This window comes from Triturus cristatus, chromosome 4_2, assembly GCF_964204655.1.
Source record: "Triturus cristatus chromosome 4_2, aTriCri1.1, whole genome shotgun sequence".
Taxonomy (NCBI): domain Eukaryota; kingdom Metazoa; phylum Chordata; class Amphibia; order Caudata; family Salamandridae; genus Triturus; species Triturus cristatus.
In genome coordinates, this window is record NC_140586.1 from 213,168,407 (window position 1) to 213,189,044 (window position 20,638).

At 42.5% G+C, this 20,638-nt stretch overlaps 1 protein-coding gene across 2 annotated transcripts in view; it reads right to left on the minus strand.

The window, feature by feature from the left end:
• SGSM3 (small G protein signaling modulator 3) overlaps positions 1 to 20,638 on the minus strand; it is a 276,018-nt gene that overhangs the window by 215,622 nt on the left and 39,758 nt on the right. For both annotated transcript variants that reach the window (XM_085601237.1, XM_085601236.1), the window contains exon 2: positions 19,575 to 19,678. The gene's annotated coding sequence lies outside the window, so the exon portion shown is untranslated. The remainder of the gene's footprint in view (positions 1 to 19,574; positions 19,679 to 20,638) is intronic.

Genomic DNA, 20,638 nt, shown 5'->3' on the forward strand with positions numbered 1-20,638 from the left:
AAGAAAAAGAAGCGCCGATGCGCGTTTCGGAGTGGAGTATGAACCCACAATTCCATCGTCAGGGCGCAGCAGATCGATGGCTCATTTGGTGGTCAACCAGCATCCAAACATCAAGAACATTTCTTAAACGTGGTGCAGGGGGCTCTATATGACAATTAATCCATAGATTTAAAAACAATATTCTGAACGTGGTGTAAAGTTGATTTAGCAGATTCAGCAAATTATAACGTCAAACATCAGAGATTATTTCTGTCCTCAAAGAAGAACTGCCCAATTAAGTATCTCAATCCCACTTAGTCATCATAGCTGGTTAGCAAGAAAAAAAATCGTAAACCAAGGCAATTACTCAATAAGAATCTATCGAAGTCGGGGCGTCATAGCTCTATATAATTATCAACAATACGATGTATGGATGGAGGCCCAATCCTGATAATATCAACTCCTGATGGGGGCTCCGTGAATTTTCTTAAAAGGTAGATTGCTACCAACCACAGCTCAATTTCAACAAGGGACAAAGCGGCAAAAACTATGACATTCTCTTAAGTCCATGGACAAGGTGGGGTCTCTACCTCCGTCAGGAATGGCAACAAGTTGGTTGTGTGCTATGTGGTGTTTGACTGTGTTTTGACATGTTTTATTAACATGTTCATGGGGCTCCTTCATGGAAGTTATGTAAAAGATAAGTTTAGTAAATAAATGAATATATACAAAAAAAAAGATTTTTGATAAATAAAATTTGAATAATCAATGTTGAGGTGGGACAATGTGTTTTTGCGTTTGGATGTACCACTTGTGCATTAATTGATTGTTAAGGAGAGGCTTTCTGTTGCTATTTATGGTTTGTTCCCTGCCTTCCTCTCCTTATATCTAGTGTTTCAGGGACCCTCATGTTTCTGTCAGGGAAAAAATCACTGGCTCATGTTGAGGGGGAGGAGGGGGGCCCAAAGAACCCCCCCCCCCCCCATCAAACATAAAATGGCTATTTTGCCACAGAGGTTGCAGACCCCAAGCTCTGTGTACCCAGGCCAAGTGACTGCAAATTCGCAGCCAAAGGGCTTCCACTCTTGCTGTATCTGCGGACTATTAAAAAAAAAAAGATAGAGTCTGGCCATAGGCCAGTCCCTGCAATCAACCCACCCAGCCCAAGGCTATGCAGGGTTTGGCTCACCGCAGTGCGTTGGGTGCAGGGCCAAAAGCTATGTGCAGAGGGTGTGGACGCTCGCAAAGGGTTTGACGGCAGGATGGGTCAGGTGCAGGGCTAATGGCCATGCATATCAGAGTTGGATGCCTACAATGGGGTGGGAGCCAGGCCTGGCTTCCAGGCCAAGGTCTCCAGCACACTACCACTGCACACCTGGACATCCAAAACACCATTAGCATCCAACAGTGTGTTGGATGCAAACGTGGACGTGATACACGATCACAAAGACAGTAGGAATGACCATCCAATTGCCTTGGTCAATTACTTACCACCGCACAACAATGTGCCAGTTTAGGCCAACCTTTTATTTTCTTCTATTAATTAGTCTCAATTTATGTCCTTGGTTTTGGTGTCAAAATGTATTCAATTACCCACTTAATTTTCATATGTTGTGATCATAATATCAAAAGCGTAAATCTGCCATGCCACAATGCATTTTTTGGGAATACCCTTTGCCAGGGACCAAACCTGAGTGCAAGCATTCTTTAAGACAAAATAACGACACACTATTCATATAAAGCTAAATAATCAATGTTTAATCAAGGTCGTCATTGGAATATTTATCATAATTGTTGTTAACAAGGGAGAATCACTACATGCATAGTACATCCTTAGCAGAACTATGCCGGACTAACCACTTCACATTTGAATATTGGGGTACAAATAATATCTAACACATGTTGATTAAAAAGCCTATTCATGCCCAGAACCCTGGATTACTCATTTAACCGGACAGTAAGAGGTACCAACAGAAGCGTTATCACAGCAATTGAATCTACATTCAAGTAAGCTCATAGTTCAGGTATAGAGTCCCAAAACGTTCAATCAAGTACCCATCGGTATGTCAAATGCCAAGTTTATGGAATAATAATCATACAGATAGTTGTGGGTACCAACAGGTCACACTGTTCCTTCCAAGCATGTAAATTACATGCTACCTCATGTCTAGATGGTGATACATGGACAGGGCTTCTGAATCTTGGATGCTGCCAGGTCAAATGCTCTCGTCCAACTGGCACATAGAATTGACGAACTGTCACGCCAACAGGCGTTACACGTTTAATGACCATATCATGTGAAACTGCTACTGAAAGAATCCATCATTTTATTGTAGTGTAATTGCATTTATGTAACACTTACTATTCCTGAAGAAGCATTGAAGCACTGTACTCCAGGTAGCATGCTGCTCCGGGAGCCCGAGGTCATTGCTATTAGTTATTGTTGGCTATTGGAATTAGTCTTGTGCTCTCAAGCAGACAACCCGTGTGTGTACTTCAGTTTCTTTGTGTTAATAAGAGTAAGTCTTGATCATTAGAGGGAGAGAATGTGAGCTCATGCAGATTGTTGTTGGGATTAAAAAACACTAGAGGAGATTATACCCCTGCAACCTAACAATACCTACTTTTTAAAGAAGGAGCAGTTGTGCTCTTGTAAATGAATTAGAAACAATTTGCAGCAATACAATAATAAAGATTGAGGCAAACATGTATGTGACAGAGTAGGTTGTGCTCAGAAAGTAGTATGCAGAGGATGGAGGGGAAGGATATGACCATTTGAAAGAACTAACAAGAGGAAACAATCAGCAGTTTTATGTAATGGACAGTTTTGAATGCCAGATTTTAGGAGTATATAGTATTTATTTTGAAATATTATGCAATTTGAGTATGCAAAACAGTAAAAATAAACATTAGACATTGCTGATATCACTAGAATCAGGCTAACAGTCTGTCCATTACTAGCCTGCCACTAGACCACTGCTCCAGCAAGGTCAGTTGATCAGGTCACTGGTTGGATACAAAAGGTAATGGCTGAATCAATATATATGGAAATATCGAGAGCTTTAGGCTACACTCGATAGAAGAAGTGACCTTGAGATCATAGCAATGTGACATAATGGATGACTAAATAATGAAAACATTGAGATTCTGTAAATGCTGAAGCAAAGGTCTTCTTATAATTATCCTCAAGTTTGGCTCATAGTATCAAATACAAAGCAAAGTGGGATCCATTTTGAATGCCTCTGCTTTGACATAGAACAACATGGAGGGCGTGGACAGCTTCCTCAGGTAGTGAAAGTGTGCTGCCTGCATTCATGTGGGTAGAGGGTGGACACTGAGCTGAAGTGGATGGTGACTGGGCTCCCTTTAGAAATTCAACTAAGACGTTGTTAGCAAGGGGATGCTGATTATACTTCCTGAAGCACTTCCCTTTGGTAGATGAGAGAAGAAGGACCGCAGAGTCAGTTGTGCAAGGTTCATGGGACCCTTAGGGCGAGGCCTAGCCTTTTGTGTTACTTGATCACACTTTCAGTTGAGCTGATGAGAGCCAAGTGAAGAACGTTGACACCTCTGCTGTGGGAGATCCAGAACAGAGACTACTCTGGTGTGAGGGCTTCACTCGAGACAAGGCTGCCCCTGGACAGCAGTCTGGAAATATATGTGTGGGTGAGTGGCTCACCACAGAAACGTTTTGCTGAATTCCCTCCCATTTATTGTTACTGATGAAAACCCCTTATCGATGTATATGTTATTTACTTTACTTATATTGGGTTTTTAGGGGAGGAGAGGTCCATAAACTCTACAGTAAAGGTGTTTAAGTTTACGCCTATTTTAAACTTTAATAATTTCTTTTATTTTTTCCCTTGTAAAATGTAAGGCTGCTTTCAACCTCCGTACATAATAGCCGGTAAGCCAAGTGCAAAGAAAAAATCTGTACAAAATCTTGCTGCATGTTAATAAAGGAAGCCACAGTCAAAGCGTGACTAGTTTCTACATGCTACAAGAACCCCAGAGATATATCATCTTATAATGGATGGGTTTACCTAGAGTAAGATTTCTCCTGTTCAATATAGGGTCTGGGCTTTGTGAACAGATACCCTAGGGAAACTAGGGAACACTTTTATATATTACCGATCGGAAAAAATGCAGTATACTGTACACAATGCCCCATATGTTCAAGTATGAGGAAATTCCATGGTTAAAAAACTCTGCTATCTTACATTGGAATGGCATCTGTTGAAAGATTTAAAATCTAATGGAATGAGTGAAACCTGGTCATTCAACCCATAACAAACACCGTTTATAAGACAGAAAATACTAAATAGAAAGTATTCTATTTAGACATAGTATAGGAATTAGAACAAAAAGAGAAATAATGATAATAGTCCCACTTTATCCATTCAAATGGATCAGATGGAGTTGCAGATATCTAACTTGCTTCAAATACACACTTAAAACTCCACTATAACCCACACACACCCTACTATTTCAAGCCTACAACTTTTCCTTCACAGCGCACCTACAATTCCTCCACAACCAAGCAACCATGACAATTCCTCTACAATACATGCAAGCCCTCTACTACACACCTGCAAAACCTGCATACCCCCCTACATTACAACCTACAACTCCTGTCTAATGCCCCTCCAAATTCTCTAGAATAATCGCTGACTGCAGGGCCTGACCTACAGCCAGGCCCGAGCCCAACCTTCCATGGGTGGTTAACTCCTACTGCACATCGCCTTAGACAAGCGCAGCAAGAGTTTTGCCCAACTCTCCATCGGAGTGTAACGCCCACTACCCAAGGTCTATGGCTGTGCATAGAAGGGGTTGGCTGCATGGCCAGACCTATGGCCAAGCCTTGCACACCACCCCGCATGGGTGTTCAATCCGGGCTGCACATAACCTTTGACCCAATGCGCAAATGACCTACCTCATCAACATTCATGAGACAGGTCGCAATTTTGGCAAACCATTGGGAATCGCTAAAAACAGAGGGATGGTGGTCTGCTGGGGACAGTAGACCACCATGTCTGTATTTACTTTTAAATAAAGCAACGTTATTTTTAAATGCAGCCCGTTTTCCTAAGAGGAAAATAGGATGTGTTTCAAATTGAAAAATTAAAGATTCAGTTTCATTTTTTAAGAGTAGGCAGTGATCCACGGGAACACTGGCTGCTCTTAAAAAACTTTTTCGCAACCATTCCTGTTTGCAACTGGGTCACAACATACTTGAAGTAGGCAGTAAACTGCGAAAGTTTTGTGACAGCATTAATTCCACAAAACATTCATACATCCTCCTGTGACTCACTATCAGGAAGGGTGGTCCTTGACATGTCCCTTCCTAATACCCACTTACAAACCCTGTTTTGCGAGTTGGTAATAGGTTACTGACTCGCAAAATAGGGTTAGTACATGTCAAAAAGCTATTGAACAGTCGCAAATGGCCGATTCTCCGTTTGCAACCGCTAAAACCTTTTGTACATGTGGTCCCAAATTCTTTTTTTTTTTAAATGTCACAAATCCTGGGACACCAGAGGACAGTACAGAATTCACAAAACAGCAGAGGATTCACAAGCCTCTCAAATAAAACATTTATTTAAACATTTTAGGGATTAAGCCAGTGTCTCCCTTTGGGGCCTTGCAACATGGGCCTGGGAGTCAAGGTAGCCTCTCCTTGCCCCCTTACGCCCTTATTTTTCTAACACAGGGTGTTAAAGCACGGTGTTAGGGAATTACGGCTGCAACATACATTTTTCAGTCACAGGCAATCAGCCTAAAGCAGATTTATGACTCTGCAATGGGTGCAAGACAAAGCTAACTATTCCAATGGTTTGACTTTATGTTTTTTTATTAGATTCGCAAATCCCTCACGGACTCTCAAATCTATAAAAGGGTCTGAAGATTGACTGTCCACATATCTCTAAAATGTAACCTCTTCATACCCAGACAAACACTTTAAAAGCTAATTTCGCAAAAACTACTGAAAATGTTTACACCAAACAAAGCAAATGCACATCCCCAAGTACATTTTTATATACTTGCCAAGTTTAGTGTAGTTCAGATCAACTGCTTTTTCTGTATCAAGGAGCAGAGTCCTACTAGAGTTAAAATAGAAAATTTAACTTTTGGAATCCCCCCCTCTCCCCAGTTTTTTGGCCCCTGCTCAAAGGATCTGCATAAAAAGTGCAATAGAGAACCACAGCAGATAAACTTTTGTTTGGGAAGATTCATTCAGATTTGTCTAAGAACCAACAAAGTTATAAGCAAATGAAACAAGCATTTACAATGCAATGGTCTCGGCATCGTTAAAGTTAGAGCTATTGGCATTGCTCATAACCCCCACCACAAATCTTCAATACAACACTTAACCAGCACTCTTAACCCCCTTTATTCTCCCGATGTAGGCAGCAGTAGAACGAAAGCACCAGCTGGCAGAGTTATATATTTATATGGTGCGAACTCGCCCGGAAGTTATTGGAGCGCTTTACATAACCCCGTATTTACATTACACATTCAGGCACGGGGAGATTTGGAGCGCCCCGCATGAGTGCCGGCTACGTTACACATTCAAATGAAAAGGTAATGTGCCAACAAGGGATTTTGTTTGAAGAAATTATAACTTTTTTTAGTTTTAGAAAATTAATTTGAAAATGAGTTCAAGACTGATACTCAACAACACATTATTTGACTGAATTGATCAAATATGTAAAACACACACAGGGTATCTATTTCGTGAAAAAATTACAGATCTTTTTATATATACAATCAATAAAAAGGAGTACAAATAAACAATTGAATGTGCAGTGTAACATGGAGAGAAAAAAATGTTATCCACATTTCATGAAACAAAATATCCAATCCAAAAGAAAACACAGATCTATCTCATATTAGGAGAGCAATCGACTGTACATAGATGTTATGGATATAGATAATGTAGTCGACGTTTCGGTCTGTGATGGCGTCTGTGATGGCGTCAATCCGTCAGACCATCTTCAGGACAGTGGAGATTTCTAAAAAGGACTCTTATGACTCATTGAATTCAGTCTGAGTAGAGGCAATTTCATCCCCTCATCGAATGGATTATGCTGGTTCCGATCTTAGTCTGTTCGGGTTCCTGCCTGCGGACGGTTGTTGAATTAGTTTCTTCTCGGATAGAAATTGTCATCACAGAGTTCCCAATAAAGAACCTTAAACCAGGAAGGATAGTCTCCTCCTTTTGACGTACAAGAGTACCACACTCATAGTGCTGCCCTGCAGTGTTCTATTATCCCTCCATAGATATCAGGAAGGAATATCTTCATCCAACTAAGATCGGAACCAGCATAATCCATTCGATGAGGGGATGAAATTGCCTCTGCTCAGACTGAATTCAATGAGTCATAAGAGTCCTTTTTAGAAATCTCCACTGTCCTGAAGATGGTCTGACGGATTGACGCCATCACAGACCGAAACGTCGACTACATTATCTATATCCATAACATCTATGTACAGTCGATTGCTCTCCTAATATGAGATAGATCTCTGTGTTTTCTTTTGGATTGGATATTTTGTTTCATGAAATGTGGATAACATTTTTTTTTCTCTCTTCATGTTACACTGCACATTCAATTGTTTATTTGTACTCCTTTTTATTGATTGTATATATAAAAAGATCTGTGATTTTTTCACGAAATAGATACCCCGTGTGTTTTTTACATATTTGATCAATTCAGTCAAATAATGTGTTGTTGAGTATCAGTCTTGAACTCATTTTCAAATTAATTTTCTAAAACTAAAAAAAGATATAATTTCTTCAAACAAAATCCCTTGTTGGCACATTACCTTTTCATTTAAACTTGCCCAAGCCCTCAAGGGTATATTGGGTCTTTCCCTTACGGTTACACGTTACACATTCAAGCACGGGGAAGGATGTGGACGTGACCCCGAGGGACGATCTCTGGCTTCCAGCACAAAAGTCGTCAGTCTAGCCGACGGACAAAGTAATGATATAGCGTGAACTCGCCCGGAAGGTATTGGAGCACTTTACATAGCACCGTATTTACCTTACACATTTCGGCAGGGGGAGATTTGTAGCGCTTTACATGAGCGCCGGTCACGTTACACATTCAGGCACGGGGAAGGATGTGGACGCTACCCCGAGGGACGAACTCCGGTCTCCAGCACAAAAGTCGTCAGTCTAGCCGACATACAAAGCAATGATATAGCGTGAACACGACCGGAAGGTGTTGGAGTGCGCCACATAGCACCGTTTTTTCATTACACATCTCGGCACGGGGAGATTAGTAGCGCCTTACATGAGCGCCGGTTACGTCACCCATTTAGGCACGGGGAAGGATGTGGACGTGACGCCGAGGGACGAACTCTGGATTCCAGCACACGGCGAGGCAGAAAACAGGCACACAGGCAGCATCTGAATACAGAGAGGCTTACTCCCAGAAGAAAACAAGCACACCACTGCCTTTCTCCGAGGTGAAAGCAGAAATGCCTCGGAGAAAGGCAGCGGCGTTTTCGGATTCGGGGGCGTGTTTTTCTCGAACACCACGCCCAGAGAAAAATCGACAAAAAACACGCCCCCGAATCGCAGAGACGGGGCTTGTTTGGCGAGACGAACCTCTTCTCCAATGGCTGACCAGCATTTAAGAGGCCAGCCAATGGAAAAGAGGAGAGAAGAGGGGCGGGTTCAAGCCCCTCTTCTCCAAGTCATTAAATCTCGCGAGTGAGACTGCGCAAGCGCAGCCTTCGCTAGCCGAGACCTAAAAAGGCCTTTTCAAAGAAAAGTCTGAACTGAACGATAACTACGAAAGTGCTATAGTCACCTGTGTAATATATATACGGTCTTGCTGTGTTCCAAAATACATGTCTAAGGTCCTTCTTAGTGCTCCTGTACAATTATATACGGTCATCTCCGTGCAAATAACGTAGCCATCTTAGTGCTTCTGTACACATCTGGTACACATCTGCTTACTGTGCTCTTATAGACAAGCATTTGCAATGCAATAGGTCTCACATTTAAGGGAGTTTGAGCTATTGACATTGTAAATGACAATACCTTTTACTTATGTATTGTTCTTAAAACCGATAAATAAAAGGCATTGTCATTTACAATGACAATAGCTTAAACTCTCACAAATGCGAGACCTATTGCATTGCAAATGCATTTGTTCTGCGCCCGTGCTATAAAGAGAAGCGTTAGAAAAGAGCGTGTCCTGCCTATAACAGCAGGCAGGGCAAAGCTATTTGAGAAAACAGTGCTCGGAGGCTGTAACTGAAGCCTACCGAATAACAATACAAGTAACAGGGGGTGTCCTCATGGGATGTTACTAAACGAGACAAGGTGGTACTAAGGAGGGACTACTAAGCCTATTGACCAATGAAAAGCCACAGTTTGCAATGAACAATGACACAAGCCAATGACAAATATGGGTGGAAGGTGGGCGGAGCTTCAAGTCCATACCTGAATACAGCATGCCATTCAGAGCAGCGCATGCACTGCCCAGGCTCGACCTAAACACTTCTCCTGTAATATATAAGATCTAATCAGTGCCTATATAAACATGAATAATGTAAACAAGAGTACAGGGATAGTTCAGACATCTCAGCTGATTGTTATGTGTAGCAAAGGCTCCAGGACCACGTAATGAGACAAACACATTTGGGGAAGTGAAATCAGATGCAGGATCATTTCAGGACTAGGGTGCAAAGCAGGGCAGGCAATTGCATTATGATGCACTGAGAGCTAACTGCTGTTCCACTAGTGGCTTACCTGTCCCACCACCCTTAACTAAGCTCTGGCATTCTAGGCCTTTTTGGGACAGCACTAGCCAGAAGAGACTTGGCAGAAAAGGCTGTGTGTTTGACTCCTGAGTGCTGCTTCCCAGATCTCCTGCGGCTCATTCCACTTGCTTGTCCCCTTGCTAGTTTTCTATATTCCCACTTACTCTCCTATGAAGATCCAACAAGGGGCACTGAGGCACCTGTTAAAGTTGGGCTGCAAAGTCTAAAACTCAAAGGTCAGACACTCTGCAAATCATTTTGGCACCAGAACACTGCTATGCTTCTGCTCTCAGAATGAACAGCATTTTTGGTGTCACAAGACTACTAAATGGCCTAAGGAGATCACTACATAGTAGCCGCATAACGTCTAGAGTAACCACTATAAAGCAGTGTAGGGAAGTGGATTATTATGCAGCAAGACTTCACTATGCAATAATCTCACAATATTCCAAATAGGTCCTTTGGATTCACACTAATACATCCCTAGGTCAGTCCTGGTAGTGTGACACAGAGCAGTCAGGCTTTACTAGAGTAACGTGATAAGCATTTCAGAGTATCAACATGGACGAGTAGTAATTGACACGACTCAAAAGAAATCGGACACCGATCTATAAAAATAAAGCACATGTTTATATAAATTTCGGACACCAAAACAAAGAAAATCGGATGAGTATAATCAGAGCTATAGATTTTTAAAGGACAAATAAATTAGTGCACTTCAATCTTGCAAAACGATTACGTTGCAGTCAGTGGGAAACTACACTTGTCAAACGATCACTTGCTGGTCGAGTTCAGTGTAAACCACTTGGCAGTAATGTGAGGTGGGTCCCAGGACGAGGCTCTGACAGTCAGTTTGTTTTTACATGGCTCATAGGGCCCAGTTGCAGAGTAGTCCTGGTTGTCCCTGGTGCTAAAGAACGGGAGCCGCAGTTGCTGATTTTACTGCTTAGACGGTATTGAGGAAGTGGGTGCAAAATCTCGACAACGGGGTCACAGAGGCATCAGGTTGACGATGCTGCTGGGTACCCTAGAGGCACAGGAAGCACAAAGGTAGCGGTAGCGGACTGGCCACCAACAAGCCTTGGCAGTGGCAAGTCCAACCTTCGGTCACTTCGATGTCCTGAATGCCAGGGGAAAATGGTAGTCACCTGAAACATGCTGGAGGTCAGGACTACTTTTCACACAATGCACTACACCATTTACTTTTGGGCGCTTCCCTCGGAGAGCCCGATGGCCAGTGATTCTTTGGATTCTGGTGCAGTTTGGCATGCAGGGACTAGTACCTCAAGTCAAAGGGAGTTCTCGAATTGCCTTTACTTGCAGCAAGGTTCCTCTTTACTTTGGAACCAGTCTCTGGGTCCAGGATGAGGTGAGCTCAGTGAGAGGGGCCGTCATGATACCCTACCCTACCCCTTCACAAACCTTGTATAGTAATCCAGTCAAGCCAAGAAAAGCCCTGACTTGGGTCTGTGTTTTTGGGAGCCTCACAATCCAGGATGGTCTAGATTTTAGGTTGGAGCAGTTGTATTTGGCCTCCATCCACAAGGTGGCTCAAGTAGACAACTGTACTCCGCCCTATCTGGCACTTACTGACCTTGATAGTTAGGCCTGCTTGCTGCAGGGCCTGTAGTACTTCCCTCGGGTGGACCAGGTTATCCTCCCAGGTGAAACTAAATACAGCAATATCACCCAGATATGCTGCACTAAAGTTGTCCAGACTTGGAAGAACTCTATTGGCCAATCTTTGGTAAGTGGCAGAAGCATTTTTCAGTCCAAAAGGCATCACCTTAAACTTAAAGCGGCCTTCAGAGAGTAGAAAAGGCTGATCTTTCTTTTGCTCCCTGGGTGAGCCCAGTTTGCCAATACCCTGACATGAAGTCAAAAGTACTCAAGAAATTGGCTGTACCCAACCGATCCTTGAGCTAATATGATCTTGGAATGAGGTGTGCATCAGTTTTACTGACTGCATTAAGACCCCTGTAATCCACACCAAACCTCATCTCTGGTTTGTCACCCTTTGAGTGAGGTTTGGGGACCAGTGCCACTGGGCTAGCCCAGGGATGGTCAGAAGGTTCCACCACCCTTAGCTCTAGCATCTTGCTGACTTCAGCTTTGATGCAGGCATTGACTTGATCAGACAATCTGTAAATGTTGTTTTTGACAGGCATGTTGTCTGACCAGCGTCAAGGTAAAGAGCTCATCAAATTGGTAGAAGTCTTGCCTGCAATCAGTTTGCTGTTGTGTAGTGAGAGATTCTAACAAAACCCTCTACTGAACCTTCCATCCTTTGGGTTATTTGACAGTAGGTCAGGGAGGGGTTCACTTCCCTCCTCTTAGCCTCCACCAGTGACCATGAGCATGGTCATGTCAGCCATGTCTTGGTGTGGTTTCAGGCAATTTACAAGGAATACTCTGTGAGGACTCTTATAGGTGCCTATGTCCACCAGGTAGGTGACTTCCCCTTTTTTCCCCAAGGTGGAATAGGGACAGTCCACTTGTCCTGGAGGGCCCTGGGAGCCACATGCTCCAACACCCACACCGATTGGCCTGGTTGGCACTCAATCAGTGTTGAATTTTGGTCATACCAGAACTTGATAAGATCTTGGCTGGCATCCAAATTCTTGCTTGCCTTTTTCATATACTCAGTTATGAGTGAACGCAGGCCCAATACATAGTCCACTATATTATGTTTGAGTTTTTTCAGGGGTTTCTCCCAGCCTTCTCTCATCAAACTCAAGGGACCCCTTACAGGATGGACAGACAAAGTTCAAAGGGCCTAAAGCCACCTCTCTGTATGCAAACAAGTGGGAAGGTAACAGAACATCCCATCTCCTCCTGAGTTTTTCTGGTAAGCCCATTATCATGCCCTTCATGGTTTTGTTGAATCTCTCAACTAAACATTTGTCTGGAGTTGATATGGGTTAGTGAACTTAGAGCTCACACCACATTCATCCCACATAGCTTCTAGGTAGGCAGACCACCTCCTTTGAAAATCCCATTCTGGTAAAGATACCAAAAAGTCACTTATCACTGCAGGGGCAGTGACAGTCCTGAGGGGGATTGCTTATGCGTACCTAGTAGCATGGTCTACAAATACTAGAATAAATCTGTTCCCAGATGCAGTTTGAGGGTCAAGGGGACCAACAATGTCAATCCCCACGCTCTCAAAGGGAGTCCCAACCACTGGAAGTAAAATTGGAGCCTTTGGTTGACCACCTGTCTTGCCACTGGCCTGGAATCACGGTAGCATGGCTCTGTACCTACTGTTCTCCTGCACCTGCTAATAACGGATTAGTGTGTCAACAGCTACTCCGCGTAGGGAAAATTCACTGCACTTTGACTTTTGTAGTGGAAGCAGTAACGCATACGTGGTTAGTGTTCTTGTTTAAAGTGCTAATAGCACTTTGTGATTAGAAACTCACAAATACTTTTACAGAACTCTGTGTGATCAGAGTCTTGCATACTCATGTACAGTACTTGGTGTGCCTTGCACTTACGCATCTCAGAACTCTGTGATTAGAGTCTATATCATGAAGATGTCCGAATAAGACATTGAGTATATATTAAGCGCATAGGAAAAACGAAAGAAAAGCGCATGGGATACGTGTGCTTTGCATGAATACGTAAGAGAGCATTTAAGGTGCTTCACAAGGAACACTGGCAAATATTTCTCAGTCATGACAAGTGTGTCAGCTATCTTCCCCAGCTCTCTGTGAGAAGTCAACTTAGAATCCACCCCATGCTGATGCAATTTCTCTGTGGTACAATTAGTTAGAATGTGCTCTTTCATAATCAGATTCTATAGCCCATCATAAGTGTCCACCCCAAAGTTTTCTAGTGCTTTTACTGAGGAGTTTACAAAGTCCACCCATGTCTGTTTTTTACTTGAATGGGGGTCCCTAAACTTCACTCTGTACTCCTCTGTGGTGAGTCCAAAACCTTCTATTAAAGTTTCCTACATGTGCTGGTAGGACTCAGCCACATCCTCATCAAGGGTCAGACGTCTATCTAAGCCCTTGACTGAGAACAACTTCCACGGTAGAGAGCCACATTATCGGAAACCTATCCTTCTAATTTTGCAGGCCCTCTCAAAGGCAGCAAACCATTTATCAATGTCATCACCATCACTAAACTTGGTGACAATTGCTTTGGGGATCTTAGGGTCAAAAGTTTCCTCTTGTTCCCTAGTTACGTTGCTACCACCATTATCTTTGGGCTTTAAGAGGACTAGTCTCCTTTCCTCGAGTTCAATCCTTTACTCCTCTAATGAGAGATGGTCAAGCTCTTCCTCAAGGTTCACTGCCACTTTAGCAGTAGGTTGGTAACTAGAGTGACGTTCAGTGCTTCCCACTGCTAAAGGGGGCCTGGGGAAGGGTGGAGCGTTTAAGTCTTCACCATCATCTATCTCTTGGGCCAAGGCAACATTCTCATCCTCTTCAGAATCTTCTTCTAAGGAATGGCCTTCCCTCTCTAGCTGTTCCTTCTCATAGGAGCGGAGGGCTTTCTCAAAATCCTCCCTTTTGGCCGTGGTTCTGAAGCCAAGGCCCCTAATTTTGATCAAGGCTCTCAGATCACTGCTCTTCAGAGCTGGGATGATGGACAGGTCGAGGTTCTTATCAGCCTTGATTGTGAACTAACCTTTTATTTGAAAGTTGGGATCTTTTTAGAACTTTATAAAAACTTATAAAACTTTTGCCTAACTTTCTAATGTTTTACTTACTTTGGAATGGGGGGTCTACACAGGGCTCGAACAATTCCAATAAAAATCTTCTTTGAAAAATCTGGGAGTGAAACATTTGTCAATAGTCTACTTCTCATGCAAACTCACTTATGACCAAGTGGTACTGCGAAACGCGTGTTCAGAATTCCACCGCTGTAACACCAATGTAAAAAAGTGGATTATTATGCAGTGAGGCTGGTTAGGCTTCACTATGGAATACTCTCACTGGACCCCAAATAGATCCTTTGGATTCACACTAATAAATCCCTAGCTCAGTCCTGGTAGTGTGGCACAGAGCGGTCAGGCTTTCCTAGATGAACATTTCAGCCTTGGGAGCTGGGGAAGAGCTTCCCCACTAGTCCAAAGCATTTGTTTCCCCAATGTAATGACTATCACTGCGCATGGCGCGCTGATATCATTACATTGAAGGTGTAAGTAAAAGTGCACCGGCGCTCGGGACCAGATCTCAGCCCACCGAGCACCGATTCAGACGGGAAAGTTGTCACTGGAAAGGGGAGAATCAAACAGGAGGGCGATCCCCAAGCAAGGATCCACCCACAAGACACCAGGGAGAGGGAGGGCGGCCCCTTGGTGATAGACAGAGTTGAGTTCTCACTGGTTACAGAAGCTGAACAGACAGATTTTTAAGGTTTTTATATACTGATAATCCTGGACACCTGGTTGCAGAACCTTGTGTCCAACTCCATGAGAGCTCGGGCAATAAATAGCAAATTATAAAAGCCTAGAATGCAGCAGAAATGTCAAAAGCCATCAGGATATCTCAAATTGCAGAATCTGACCAGATGACCATAAAACAGCATCTACTGTAAACAGTCAGGGTATGTGGATCATAATGAGTCCTTCTAGCAGGGCGTAGCTAGAGTGTTTGAAAGAAAAAAGAGGGCAAGATCAGGTTACACGCTCTCATCCAGGACAATTTTTAAAGAGAACAATCTTAAATTATATACAATTTTTACATCCAAGACTATATCTGGCGTCTCTTGATCTAGTTCATTTACTGACTTTGCTTACTCCCCTTATTTATCAGCTAATGATGTGACATAGGTCTGTAAACTCATTCTCAAAGAATTGTCCCAGGAGGATGTGACTCTTAAAAGATTGTCTTAACACTTGGCCTCTAAAAAAGAGTATTCAACTAATTTAAATTATCAAGGCACACATGATCTGATGATGGCTCAGGCTGCAGGTTTCAAATCCGGCATCCAGATGGAAGTAGCTCCTTTATGATAGTCTATGTTACCACTAAGTTTGGTAAGAAACCAGCGAGTACAAGTAGAACTACCAATATGGCTGTGGCTCTTGCTGAAGAGTCAGATCCAAGTAGTAGGACCGTTAGGGGTTCATCTGATAAATCTATTTCCTGACTACCGCCATAAGCCATCTCTACTTTGGTCCAACGTTCACTGTATACTTGGAAACTTACCTTAATTCTCAATTGGGTCAAAGCAGATTGCTTTAGTGAGGTTTATTGAAAAGAGTAATGGTCATAAGGACACGATTGGTTGTGAGGTTTCTTTTATTCACCAGTAGGAGAAACTATGGTGCTCTAGCTATACATCTCATTTACAGCTCAGGATTTCCACATAAATTTAAGTTTGCATACAAAACCATAGAGAGCGGGGAGAGAAATTGCGAAATATAGTCCATCCAAGAGTGAGCTATGAGGATGCCCTGCGGGAGGAAGAAGCGAAGGGCATACGTAAAACCCCGATATCCTTGGAGTGGGTGCTTCTGCTACATCAACTTAAACAGTCCCAGCCCCTAGATGACCTGAGCGTGCATGCGACCACCCCTAACGCTACACAGCCACACGCGATACAAACCCGCACCGATGGCGCTCCCCCCTGACGCTTCACCCCTACCCGGAACTGGTTGGGTTCCTACCCCCGCCGCCCCGTTTCATACACCTATGCCACATGTCCGACTGCATAATCATACTGTCGGCAAGGGGCTCCCACTGTGCTGCTTCACCAGTGACCTGACGAACCACATGTGACATGGTCCGACTGTTCCATCTGATAGTCCATGACAACCCCTAGTTGTTTCCCCCCCCCCGGTTTTTTCTTGATATGGCAAACACCTGTTACAATACATACTGCATATAACTGAAGCCAAAGTGATTGTAACTGTCAAGATTGATATCACCTGACTGGAAACACATTCTTTATGTTAATGCGGTCCAATATTGATATGTAACAACTGTACTAACAAATGCCAATAAAAAAAGTTTAAAAAAAAAAATCCAAGAGTGAGCTATTCATATTCCGAAGTAGCTATGACTCATGCCAAATCTGCAAATCACTACATATAGTAGCCAATAGTTCAATATGGTCCCTAAACAACTAAAGATGATGTAATTGAAGGAGGACCCTAACTGGTGTAAGCTCCAGGGAGTGTTGGAATCTGGATTGTACAGAGTTGCACTTTAGACAGCAATCTTCCATCTCTTTAATGTTAAAAATGGTAGATCAGATGCAGTATGCTCTCAATTCAGGTTTATGGCAGAACAGCTAGTTCAAGTCAAAGAGGACTTACAAAAAGGGGGTGGCAGTTATGTTGTTTTCATGCATTACCGAGGTTTGTTAAGGTATTGTTTGTATCTATTCAGACTGTTTAGCTCTTATGATATATATTAGGGTATTACCAGTCCACATATACTTCAATTGCCCTGGAAGCTGTCGAAATCATTTCTATTAGCTGAAAATGTCCTTCAGTAGATCAATGTAAAAACTATAGGATCTTCAAGTGTAGGGAATGTCCAGAATTTCTGGAAATGTGCAAAAAACTCACTTGGGCAAGCTCATTATAATTCAAGCTCCTTGAGTAACCAAGTAGTCTTGCTCAGCGTATTTATGAAATTGTGATCAAGGGAAATGCTACAATGGACTTTCTAGCTGATTCAATCCCAGTTTCTATTTAAATTGGTAACCTTGGGTGGGTTCTGAAGGACATTTGATAGCCATCAAAAAACCAAATGTCTCTACAGATCAGACTACCAATAACATTCAAATTACAGCTTTTTTATTTTTATTAAACGCGGCGCACTGAGCAAAGTCATTATAACAAATATGAAAGCCAGTCTACAAAATAAAACGTTCCTAATCATGAAAGGGTAAGATGATAACGCCTATCTATAAATAGGGGTCCATATCAACTAGAAATAGTTAAGAGTTTAATGATCTTTTTGGATTCCAGGGGTACAATATTAACCTCCGATTGTTCATACATCTTCAGGAATGTATAGATAGCAACCATAAACCTAACGTAAAGTAGAAAGGATTTAAATCTGAACAGTCATTTGCTGATAACTGTCTAATACTCCAAAATTTAACAGAAAATAAGTGACATTGAAGGGAATGAAACTATATGCAGAGTTTATTGACTAGACTAACTTGTGATCGTGTTGCTCACGCTTTGTGGGTAAAATGAGACTTTAGTTATTTCACAGAAATAGAATGACTCCAGTAAGGTTATATTTCAGCACATTGTTCATAAATTAGAATTGGCTAGGGTGGCGATTTAATATGTCCATCTGAGAACAGTAATGATCTCAAGCACGGCTGTATCCTGGATTCACTGTGCTCGCCATCTATTTTGCAGATGTATCCAAGTACCTTTAACAAGTGCACTCATTTCCACTATCTACATGTGACTTAACATAAAGTCAAATGTGCTCAATGCAGCCAACTTGATTTTGCTAGTATTGCTGAAATCTACCTCACTACTGAAACCTGTGGATGGAGTCTATCTAGAGAACAAGAATTTTAAACGTGGGCTTCAGCTGAACAATGAGTGGTGCCTATGTACTTGCCTCTGGCACTGCTGGGACAAGCTGCAAAAGCTGTACCCACCCCAAAGATTGATGCCTGTTCATGACAGCCCTGCCTGTTACCCTTCTATCTGTGGTAGACACAATCGAGCAGCGCCGCTATATCAGCACACTTGAGGGGCTGATTATGATGTCGGTGGAGGCAATCGTCTCTATCATGGGACCGACCGACACCCAATCGGCGGTCGCAACCGGCCCCTTAGGATGCGACCGAACACTGTTCAGTCGCATTCTTTCATTTTACAATGGGAGCATGCATTCAGGCTGTAAACTAGACTTAATGCATGCTCCCATTGCAAATTGGGAGGTGCATTTAATCCCTGCACCCCGTAGCAGGCCCCTCAAGGTGCCTGCCACGGGGTGCAAGGATCAACAGGGGGGCACTCTACGGTGCCCCCTCTGCCTCCAACTGGAGGCCGTGCACCCAAGGGGGCCCTGCTGTGGGCCCCTAAATGTGAGTTCCAACAGCCTTTCTGGAAATGTCGGTACGGAAAGGCTGCCGGATCTTCACATCATAATTCCAAGGGCTGAAAGAGCCGCACCTGGGATTACAGGTCGCATTCCAACTGGTCGACAGGCTCTCCGAGCCTGTCGGAAGCCTGTCAGAATGATCGGTCGGATTCCTTTCCGACCACCTCTATCGTAATGAGGCGGTCGGAAAGGAATCCGACCGGCATATTACGATGTGGTCAGACAGGCTCCAACCGAGGGTCGGAGCCTTTTCCGACCGCATCGTAATCGGCCCCTTATGTGTGTAAGTACTTCTATCATTGTACCCTTTCAGCTGAAGGGTTAAGTGGCAGAAACATGAACTCTTGTTTAACTATCCAAGGTACTTACATAAAACAGAAGGGCAATATTTTGTAAGACTGCCACATACCAGAATAAGAACAGCAGAGTAAGTACACTAATCACAAATGAGAACAATGATAAAAAGTTAAAATCATTTAGAAAAGATGATGAGGAAGATAGTACTTTTGACTGTAGAATTTATTGTACAGAATACCAGATTAAAAGTCAAATCAAACTGAGGGAGGATTTAAACCATAAAAAAGGACTGCTACTCCACAGATCAACTTTCTAACTGGTACTTTTCCTATGACACTCTCCGGGACTTCTTTAAAATTTACAGATACTGACTCTTTGACTTCTATGGAAAAAAGGCAAAAATGTCACTCAAATAATCAAGGCTTGCCAAACTACCAAGAGACATTAGGCTTTCAGGATACTAGCTATTACTTCCCTTACCTTATTTGACAAGGTGCCTTCTGTTTCAGGAGGACACTCAGAAGGCTCTTTGGTGAACTTCAATTGAGAAAGCTTTAGTATCTCCACATGACTTTAGAATAGCTCTGTAATTTTACAAAACATATCAAAAAACAGTATTTTATTGACATAATTCAAGAGTATCAACACTTATTCTCATACATTCCATTGCATAACACATCTACAGAAAGTTATCACAGTCTAAACTGCACAAAACACATATCGAACTACACCATCACTCATGCTCTAACATTCTGTTGAAGGGAGACCTCATGGACTAATGTGGTCATTTATTTGATCATCTATTGTCCAAGTTACATATAAAAGTCAGCGGATTCCTCTTTCCACAGCCAATATTCAGCAGGTTATCGACCATGTAAACATGGTTTCATTTCTCTAATTGTAGAATGCATCTCTGATTTTGCCTTGCTCGTTACATTAATGCCTTTTGCCTGAAGAACCCTGTATCCCTGTTTCTATGCTTTTTGGGTATTATTGCCAAATTAATAAGAAAGCATTTCACTTTTATAAAAAGAAGCATCGGATTGGGCAGTCTTTTTAAGGGCAGATTTTGGTTTCCGAGCCTGTGAGTTTTAGGTCTCAGACAATAACTCAGATGTCAAGCAATGCCATTCTGGCTCTTTCTTTATAACGTATGATAGCTTGGTACATCACACAAGGGACTTTGTAATACTAATTTGTTAGAAAAAAAATTATGCTGGACTGAATGCCATTTAACATGCAAAAATAAACTTGAAACACTGTTTGGCAAAACCACTGCTACTTCTAACCCATCAAAAGTGCAAACATCATACATAATGTTGGTCACAATTCTTAACCACTCTACACAAATCTGTTTTGCTCAATAGACAAATCCTTCCATCTTGTACTCAATCCATAAAAAGGGAGATGTTCTTAATCGGAGTATTAAAGATTGAGCTCTCTCTACTAATGACATCATAGCCTTAATGACTAGGAGATAAGAGCGAGTCAGTTAGAAAAGATCCCGCTGGTACCTGAGATTTATTGACAGTAATAAACTTTGG